Consider the following 9,642-nt stretch of genomic DNA (forward strand, 5'->3'; position numbering starts at 1 on the left):
CTGCTATTCGATCCGCTTGGCTTCGTCCTCTTCCTCTGCCTGAGTGTTACATATGTCAGTCATACATAAATGAAACGGGTAAGATTTCTGTAATATACTAACAAACTGAATGTGTTTTAAATGCACCGTACTACAACCATATTTATCACGAATAAATCTAATAGCCTATATTTTCAATTCCGTTTAAAACAAATTGAATATTGCTTGTTCCACAGCTAGCCATATTTTAGCCGTGTTCATACTTTTTAACTGAAGAAATACAGATAAATGCGAATTGATTTTTGCTGTTTCTAAGCAATTTGAGAAAATACATTTTGAAAATGAACATTTAAATAAAATAATAAAACCAATGCAAATAGTTTGCATTAAACAAATAGTTTACATCAATGCAAATAGTTTACATAAACTATGCCATGAGTTTCTGAGTGGAGAAATCTTATACCTTTACATATCTGGTTCATTTTTTAAATAAGCATCGCATTACGTTTATTCATTTGTTTACGTTTAAATATGTGATTGCACCACAATACAGAATACATGCATCCTATATTGAAATCCTATATTTCCCCTCCTCCTGAACTCTGCCTCCACATCTCTCACACTCTGTCTGGATTTGAGCTTGAAGAACTTGCAGCAGTGGATAATGAACACATTCACACACAAATACAGTGGGGTCATACCACCTTTGATAAAAGCACCATTGCTCCTACTGAAGATGAACATGTCACCTGCTGTGTCTCTATAAACATAATAACAATAACAGAGATCTAAGATGATCTCTATACAGGAAATTAAGAACTTTACTCCTTTAACTCTATAGAAAAGACTAAAGGGCCATTCACACCAAGAAAAATAACTATAGTGATGTATATTAGCATCTAAACTAATGCACAATAACGTTCTACATCTGTATAACACATGCTGCAGTTATGTCATACCTGCTGTTTTGAAAGCTCAAACTCTTTAAAGCAGGTTGTCAAAGTTTTATTGTTCATCAGCTGGAAAAAAAATCTTTCTGAAAGGGATTCCAACAGCATTGCTCCCCTTTGTCGATATAGTTGTGGTGTGGACTTCCCTGTTCTCATAGAATTAGAACGATCATTCAAAGTAACATTTATTGTTACAGTCCATGGTGTGAACAGGCCTTCACACCAAGCTGCCATCCTTTCAAAATGCATTTTTGCATTCCACTGTGCTTTTCCATGTTTGACTGCTGCACTTGCATCTTTGCAGCATCTTGCGCACAACACAACATAATAAAACTGCAGTACTTAAGTTAAAAGTTTTCATTTCACTACCTTGTTTCGCATTTTAAAATGCATTCCTTATAAATCACCCCTAACTTTGCAATAGGCACCTTGTGTGAAGTCATGAACATAGCCAAATTTGACACATGAACAATACGAATATTTCATATCCTTGCTAGTGTAATAAATCTGCATAGTGTGCTGACCATCCACAGAAAGAGTACAGATGGGTGCTTTACAGATAGGCTTGGGAAAGAAAGGGAGCACTCTAATCACGTGAGATGTTTAGGTGAACACATGTCTTGTATGTGTATGAAACAGAGAGAATGTTGATGTGAAGAGAAGAGGAGTGAAGGCTGCTCCTGCCTCCAATCTGTCCTTATCTTCAGTGCACTTGTTGATCAGTCTGGGAAACTCTTGTTTTTCACTAATGGAGGTCAGGTCACACAGGTACTGAATATGATGTTTTGTGATCTTTCTTTATGTCTTTGTTTGAACTGGATATTTATGTGCTTGTCAAGCAGTGCAGTGTGTGATATTATGGAATGAAGGTTATCCTGGGTGGCTTTGAGTTTTAACACTACAGGTGTTTCCTTAACGCCATGCCAAGGCTCATGGGAAATCCTCCCTCACAGATTTCCCAGCCCTCAGCCACCCAGTCAGGATCATGAGAGGATGAAACCCTGGTAAGTGGTTTTGTGCGTGTGTGTGTGTGTGTGTGTGTGTGTGTGTGTGTGTGTGTGTGTGTGTGTGTGTGTGTGTGTGTACATGCATGCTTGCATGCATGCGTGTGTGTTGCAAGGCAGAACAACGCAGGTTGAGAAGGTATTTCATTTTTTCGTCTACATTGATAGTCTCGTGGTTAGCAAGATGACAAATAACACTGTTATACTTCAGGTGACCGGAGTTCCAGTCCAGGCTTGATATTTTTCTGATCCCGTACCCCTCTCTCGCTTTAACTCTTTGGTTCCTGTCTACATACTATCCTATCAAAATAAAAGACAAAAACACCCAAAAATTAAATCTTTAATTGATGCTGGTTAAGCTCCATCTACATACAGGACAGAATCAGCATCTTTTAAATCACTAAATCAACATCTCTCATCATGGGGGTGGGGGAACGGATTCTGACAGCTGAATTGTTTGCCGTCAGATTCTGTTCCCACCTTGTTTCATACACAATGAGGTTCTAATACACTGCTCAAAAAAATAAAGGGAATACTTTTTAATCAGAGAATAGCATCAAGTCAGTTAAACTCCTGGGATATTGATCTGGTCAGTTAAGTAACAGAGGGGGTTGGTAATCAGTTTCAGCTGTTTTAGTGTTAATGACATTAACAGCAGGTGCACTAGATGGGCAACAGTGAGACAACCCCCAAAACAGGAATGGTTTTACAGGTGGAGGCCACTGACATTTTTTCCCTACTCATCTTTTCGGACTGTTTTTCACCAGTTTTGCATTTGGCTAGGGTCAGTGTCACTGCTGGTAGCATGAGGCGATACCTGGACCCTACAGAGGTTGTGCAGGCAGTCCAGCTCCTTCAGGATGGCTCATCAATACGTGCCATTGACAGAAGGTTTGCTGTGTCTCCCAGCACAGTCTCAAGAGCATGGAGGAGATTCCAGGAAGACAGACAGCTACTCTAGGAGAGCTGGACAGGGCCGTAGAAGGTCCTTAACCCATCAGCAGGACCGGTATCTGCTCCTTTGTGCGAGGAGGAACATGATGAGCACTGCCAGAGCCCTACAAAATGACCTCCAGCAGGCCACTGGTGTGAATGTCTCTGACCAAATAATCAGAAACAGACTTCATGAGGGTGGCCTGAGGGCCCGACGTCCTCTAGTGGGCCCTGTGCTCACTGCCCAGCACCAGGGAGCTCGATTGGCATTTCCCATTGAACACCAGAATTGGCAGGTCCGCCACTGGTGCCCTGTGGTTTTCACAAATGAGAGCAGGTTCACCCTGAGCACGTGACAGACAGGAAAGGGTCTGGAGAAGCCGTGGAGAATGTTATGCTGCCTGTAACATCGTTCAGCATGACCGGTTTGGTGGTGGGTCAGTGATGGTCTGGGGAGGCATATCCATGGAGGGACGCACAGACCTCTGCAGGCTAGACAATGGCACCCTGACTGCCATTAGGTATCGGGATGAAATCCTTGGATCCATTGTCACCCTATGCTGGTGCAGTGGGTCCTGGGTTCCTCCTGGTGCACAACAATGCCCGGCCTCATGTGGCGAGAGCATGCAGGCAGTTCCTGGAGGATGAAGGAATGATACCATTGAAGGGCCACCACGCTCACCTGACCTACATCCAATAGAACACCTCTGGGACATTGTGTTTCGGTCCATCTGACATCACCTGGTTGCACCTCAGACTGTCCAGGAGCTCAGTGATGCGCTGGTCCAGATCTGGGAGGAAATACCCCAGGACACCATTCGTCGTCTCATTAGGAGCATGCCCCGACTTTGTCAGGCATGCATACAAGCACGTGGGGGCCATACAAACTACTGAGTACCATTCTGAGTTGCTGCAATGAAATTTCAGCAAAATTGACAAGCCTGCTGCATCATTTTTTCACTTAGATTTCTGGGGTGTCTTTGAATTCAATCCTCTGTAGGTTGATCATTTTCATTTCCATCAAACGATGTGGCATCCTTTCATTCATAACACATTACCCAGTCCATATTAGTATAGATATCCAGCATGATATTTTTCCCCATTGAGATCTGATGTGTTTTCAAAGTGTTCCTTTAATTTTTTTGAGCAGTGTATTAACAAAACCAATGCCTTCTAGCTGGTGCTGATAGCCTCGTGGTTAGCAAGCTGACATATAGTGTTGTTATACTTCAGGTGACCCGAGTTCAAGTCCAGGCTTGTGAACTTTCCCTGATTCCAATCCTTTCTCTCACTTTTCCTCTTTGGTTCCTGTCTACATACTGTCATAATAAAATACAAAAACAGCAAAAAATAAATCATTAATCCCATGCTGGTTAAGTTCCATTCCCATGCAGAATAGAATCAGCATCTTTTAAGCCACTACATCAACATCTCTCATTATAGACGTGGGGGAACGGATCCTGACTGGGGGATTCTGTTCCCCCCATGTTTCTTACACAATGTGGTTCTAATATTAACAAAACCAAAACTGTCTAGTTGTCACCGAAGACCTCGTGGTTAGCTTGTTGATATACAGCACTGTTGCACTTTGTGTGACCCGAGTTCAAGTCCCTGCACGTGATCTTTTTCTGAACCTGTCCCCCTCTCTCTCTTTCTGTCTTTGATTACTGTCCTATACTATTCTATCATAATAAAAAGGCAAAAACACCAAAAAAAATTATCTTTAATCTGATGCTGGTTAAGCTCCATCTAGGCTACACACAGAATAGAATCAGCACCTTTTAAGTCACTACATTCCGAAATTCGTTCCCCCCTTGTTTCTTACACAATGAGGTTCTAATATTAACAAAACCAAAATCTTAGAGCAGGTGCTGATAGCCTCGTGGTTAGCATGTTGACATATAACACTATTATACTTCAGGTGACCTGAGTTTGTGTCCAGGCTTGTGAACTTTTCCTGATCCCGTACCCCTCTCTCACTTTCCCTCTTTGGTTCCTGTCTACATACTGTCATAATAAAATACAAAAACAGCAAAAAATAAATCATTAATCCCATGCTGGTTAAGATCCATTCACATGCAAAATAGAATCAGCATCTTTTAAGCCACTACATACACATCTCTCATTACAAGGGTGGGTGAATGGATCCCGACAGCTGGATTTTTTGCAGTCGGATTCTGTTCCCCCCATGTTTCTTACACAGTGAGGTTCTAATATTAACAAACCCAATCCTAGTTGTTGCAGATAGCCTCGTGGTTAGCATGTTGATATATAATACTGTTGCAGTTTGGGTGACCTGAGTTCAAGTCCCTGCATGTGAACTTTTCCTGATCCTGTCTTCTCTCTCTTTCCGTCTTTGCTTCATGCCCTGTACTATTCTATCATTAAAAAAAAGGCAAAAAAAGCTGGATTGTTTGCTGTCGGATTCCGTTCCCCCCTTGTTTCTTACACAATGAGGTTCTAACATTTACAAAACCAACACCTTCTAGTTAATGCCGATAGCCTCGTGGTTAGCACGTTGACATGTAATACTGTTATACTTCAGGTGACCTGAGTTTGAGTCCAGGGCCAGGCTTGTGAACTTTCCCTGATCCCGTAACCCTTTCCCTCTTTGCTTCCTGTCCTATACTATTCTATCATAATAAAAGGCAAAAACACCAAAAAATTCATCTTTAATCTGATGCTGGTTAATATCAGAGCTTCATGGAATTATCATTTTCAAGTCCTGAGCCCCTTTGTTTAAATAGCAAATGCATTTGTGTGCCCCTGGGCGTACTGGTCTGAAAACGAGGTGTGTTCGGGTGCATTGTTGGCGCGTTGCTATTTTGAGGTAACTGAAATAGACCATGCCAGTGACCAACAAAAACCTGGTCTAAAGTCAATGGCGCAATATTTTTTTTTGTTATTTAAAGAGCGCATTAGTAATATGCGCCTATAGGTGGGTCTTTAAACTCGCACTCGAGCAGATCCGTTTCCTCGCTAGAGAAGCATTCAGTTTTTCCCCTTGCAAATTCAGCCATGTAAATAGCAAATCTGCCATGGCGCGAGCACAACTAGCTTTTAAAGTGAATGGGAGATGAGACTCTGATTGGTTTATTGCATGTTACACCCAAAACACACCCATTACTCATTAAGAGAATAGGGACAACCACTTTTAGAAAATGCACTGGGCGCGCCTACCATTTTACCCGTCGTTAAACTAGCAAAAGTGGATTCAGACAAGTCCTAACTGCACTTGCGCTTTAGACCATGCGCTTAGATCAATAAAATAGGGCCTTTTGTATTAATGCAGTGGTGGCAATGGACTAAATTCAAATTTTAAAAACAGTTGAACAGTTCAAGTCTTCGCCAAACCCTAAAAAAATCTAATTTTATTAAAATATCTGAAATTGTACAATCTGACTTATTGCAAAGGTGGCATCCTATCACAGTACCATGCTTGAATTCACTGAGCTCTTCAGAACGACCCATTTGTTTCACAAATGTTTGGAAACCACAGCACCACAGCATAAATGGCTGCCCTCTGTTCCGGGTGTGTATCACCGTTTGCAGTGTGTGTGTGTGTTCACTACTCACTACTCTGCTCCTAATGTGTGTGCACTAACTTGGATGGGTTAAACGCCGAGGACAAATTCCATGTATGGGTTACCCCGTCACTTTTACTAATTAATGTACCCTCATAATCTATAATCAAAATAACTTCCCCTCCCTCTTGCAGCAGCATTTCCCCTATTCTCAGATTACGTGTTTGCAGGCGTGAGGGCGGGACAACCTGTCACTCACATGACATCACAGCAATAGCAAACCACAACCATCCAAAGATCCAATCAATTCCCGATGCACAAAATCAAGTGCCACCCTACATTTGTTCTCGTTTGAAAAGCCATTTCACTCAGATATACATTACAAAAGGAAAGTAAAGATGATGAAACTTCATTTTCATGCTGACTTTAAATCACTGACAGCACAACTGTTGCAATATTGCTTATAAATAACAATAAAAAAAAAAAAAAGAAGTCAGCATTGAGTAACTTGCATTTTATGCACAATATTGCTGGTTACTCTGACTAATTATTTTATTAATTATTTATTTTTTGCCACCAAAGAAAATAATTTGAAAGGAACTCAAAGCAGAATGAACTGTCACAGAGCAACACTGCAATGGTGTTTCCTTCCTGAATGAATCAGTGTTTTGAACTAATCGATTGAGTGAATGATTTAAATGAATCACTCATAAAGACAGTCACTTTCAACTGACAGAAAGAATCAAGTCTACACCACTAAAATACAGAAACTAATAGTATGTCTTGAACATTCAAACATGGAGAAGCGGAGTGATACAAACACTGAAAAGTTCCAGGGCTGCTGTTCTTAGAACGTCGCTGCTTTGTTTCACCCAGTAACGTGCTCTATGGACCGATTCCCTTTCCTACCTTATTATATCGGCAGCTATAAGAGATTAAATCTTTAACTTAAAACAGGTACATTAAAAGTATAGACAGTTGGAAAAGGGATAAAGAATGTAAAAAGTACAGAGAGATGGTGGAATGAAGGGATGGATGGAGGAATGGAGATATGCACACAGCTTGTCATAGCTCCAGGCACTGTGGCTTTGTGATGTGGGTTGAGCAATAACATTACTCATTTCACATTCCAAATTCTTACCCTGTGCCATCGTCCACCTCTCTCTATAACCCCCTCTCACTCACTCACTCGCTCACTCCAATTTTTTTTAAGACAATACTTTTTTATTACATTGCTCCCTATCTTTTCAAATGAATACACTCCTCTGAACTTCTGCAATTCTCTTTTTTTTATTTCCTTTGATATTTCATATGATGATGTTGTAGGGTGCATAGCTAAACATAAGGTAGCAAATTCATAGAAATGTGTTCTTGCTCAAGGCAAAGGAGCTAAGCATCATTGTGTGTTCCAATAGGTAACGCATAAACCAGTAATCAATGTAAAACTATGTAAGCCATTATGGATAAAGGACATTTGCTAAGCAACAGAAAATAATATTTATGAAATATTTTACTATACATGACCTACTTGGATAGTTCACCCAAAAATGACAATTCTGTCATCCTTTACTCACCTTTTACTCACCCTCATCCAAAACCTGTATGACTTTCTTTAGTCTGTATGAACACAACATTTTAAGATTTTGTCCGTACAATGAAAGTTATTGTTGTTTTGTTTTGACTTTCATTGTAACATTTCTCAAAATATATATTTTTTTGTGTTCCAAAATCACAAAACAAGAAATAGTTGATCATGTACAAATCACTGTCCCAGGCTGACCTGCAGGGTTTCATCTTGTCATGAGCCTGAAAATGAGATTTAATTTACTTCCAATTTATCAAAGAGCCAACTGGTATTTTTATGCTAAGTGTGTCTGTTTTCTGTCCAAACTGAAGATGGCAGATAAAGTGTCCTGTCCCCAGAGGGTAACAGACCTACCTGCTTGACCTCCCTGACCAAACACACCTCACACACACATCCTGATTGAATTAAAAGACGATGGAATATTGAATATTTGAATATACAGCAACACAAAGACAAACACACTTGCATATGCAAATGAAAAGAAAAAAGATAAGGATAAAAAAGAATAGACACATCAAAGCCATGAGGAACACACACACACTCTCCCCCGTCGCAGCCTCTCTCTAGGGGATGTGTGCGTGAGAAGAAGGCTGTGGATGCTAGGCTTTGGGGAAATGAAGGCTTTAGGATTCATTATTAAACTAGTGCTGTATCATCCCTCACAGACCCCCTGCGGTTCACCAGCAGCATATTCATCTGCAGTTTGCTTGCTTCTGTGTGAAACCAATGTCAAACAGTAACTTATTCACATTAGCCATCTCTCTGCTGCACATTTTTCACTTATTCATCCATATGCTCACTCACTCACTCTTTATCCCTCCCTTCTGTCTGAACTTTACCTTTCTCTGCTTGACATGCCCCAAGGGATAGAAATTCCTTTGTTGAAGCATGCGTGCATCTGTGTGTGTGTGTGTGTGTGTGTGTGTGTGCTTAAATGTAGTCAACGAGGCTTAAGTTAACTGTTTTTAGACTTTGGTTTAGTACCAAATCAGCTTTTATTCACAAAGCCGCCACGTGACGTGGCTGTTGTCTTGTAAACATGAATTCTCTGGCCTGCTTCACCTCCAACCTTTTTCTTTGTGTCTTTAATAAAGGTAAGTACTGATAAACAGTCATTAGACGAGGTCTGGGTTGAGGATCTGGGCAGACAGTGAAAGCACATATCTGTTTGATGGAGCACAACTATTATTCTCATTACATCTTAACAGAGAATGAGAGAGTCTTATTAGGGCTATTACCTCTACACACATCAAACACAGCAATACACGCATGCTTTAATGTTCAGACAATAAAGTGCTATGTATGTGTGCATTAGTTCTATGATGAGTCAGCTTATGGATATCACCAGACCCAGACGGTATCTGGAGACATTTTAGCCAGAATATTTAGCTATATTTAATATTTAATAAATGAACATTAAAGAGGCAGGTAAGGTGTTGAACTTCATGAATGATGGTCATTCCATCTCTGTGGAAATATTCACTGTAGTCAATCTACTCTTTTGAAGAGTTAGCTGCTCTATAACCTACAAAAAAGTAAACTGTATTGAAGACACTTAAGGGGGAGATATGCTTTTATAATTAATAAATAAAACTATCAAATAATTTAATAATTTTGGTCTCAATAAAAACAATGAAGGCTTAACAATTTCAATTAGTTTGTCAGTA

This window comes from Squalius cephalus (genome assembly GCF_949319135.1).
Source record: "Squalius cephalus genome assembly, chromosome: 1".
Classification (NCBI taxonomy): Eukaryota; Metazoa; Chordata; class Actinopteri; order Cypriniformes; family Leuciscidae; genus Squalius; species Squalius cephalus.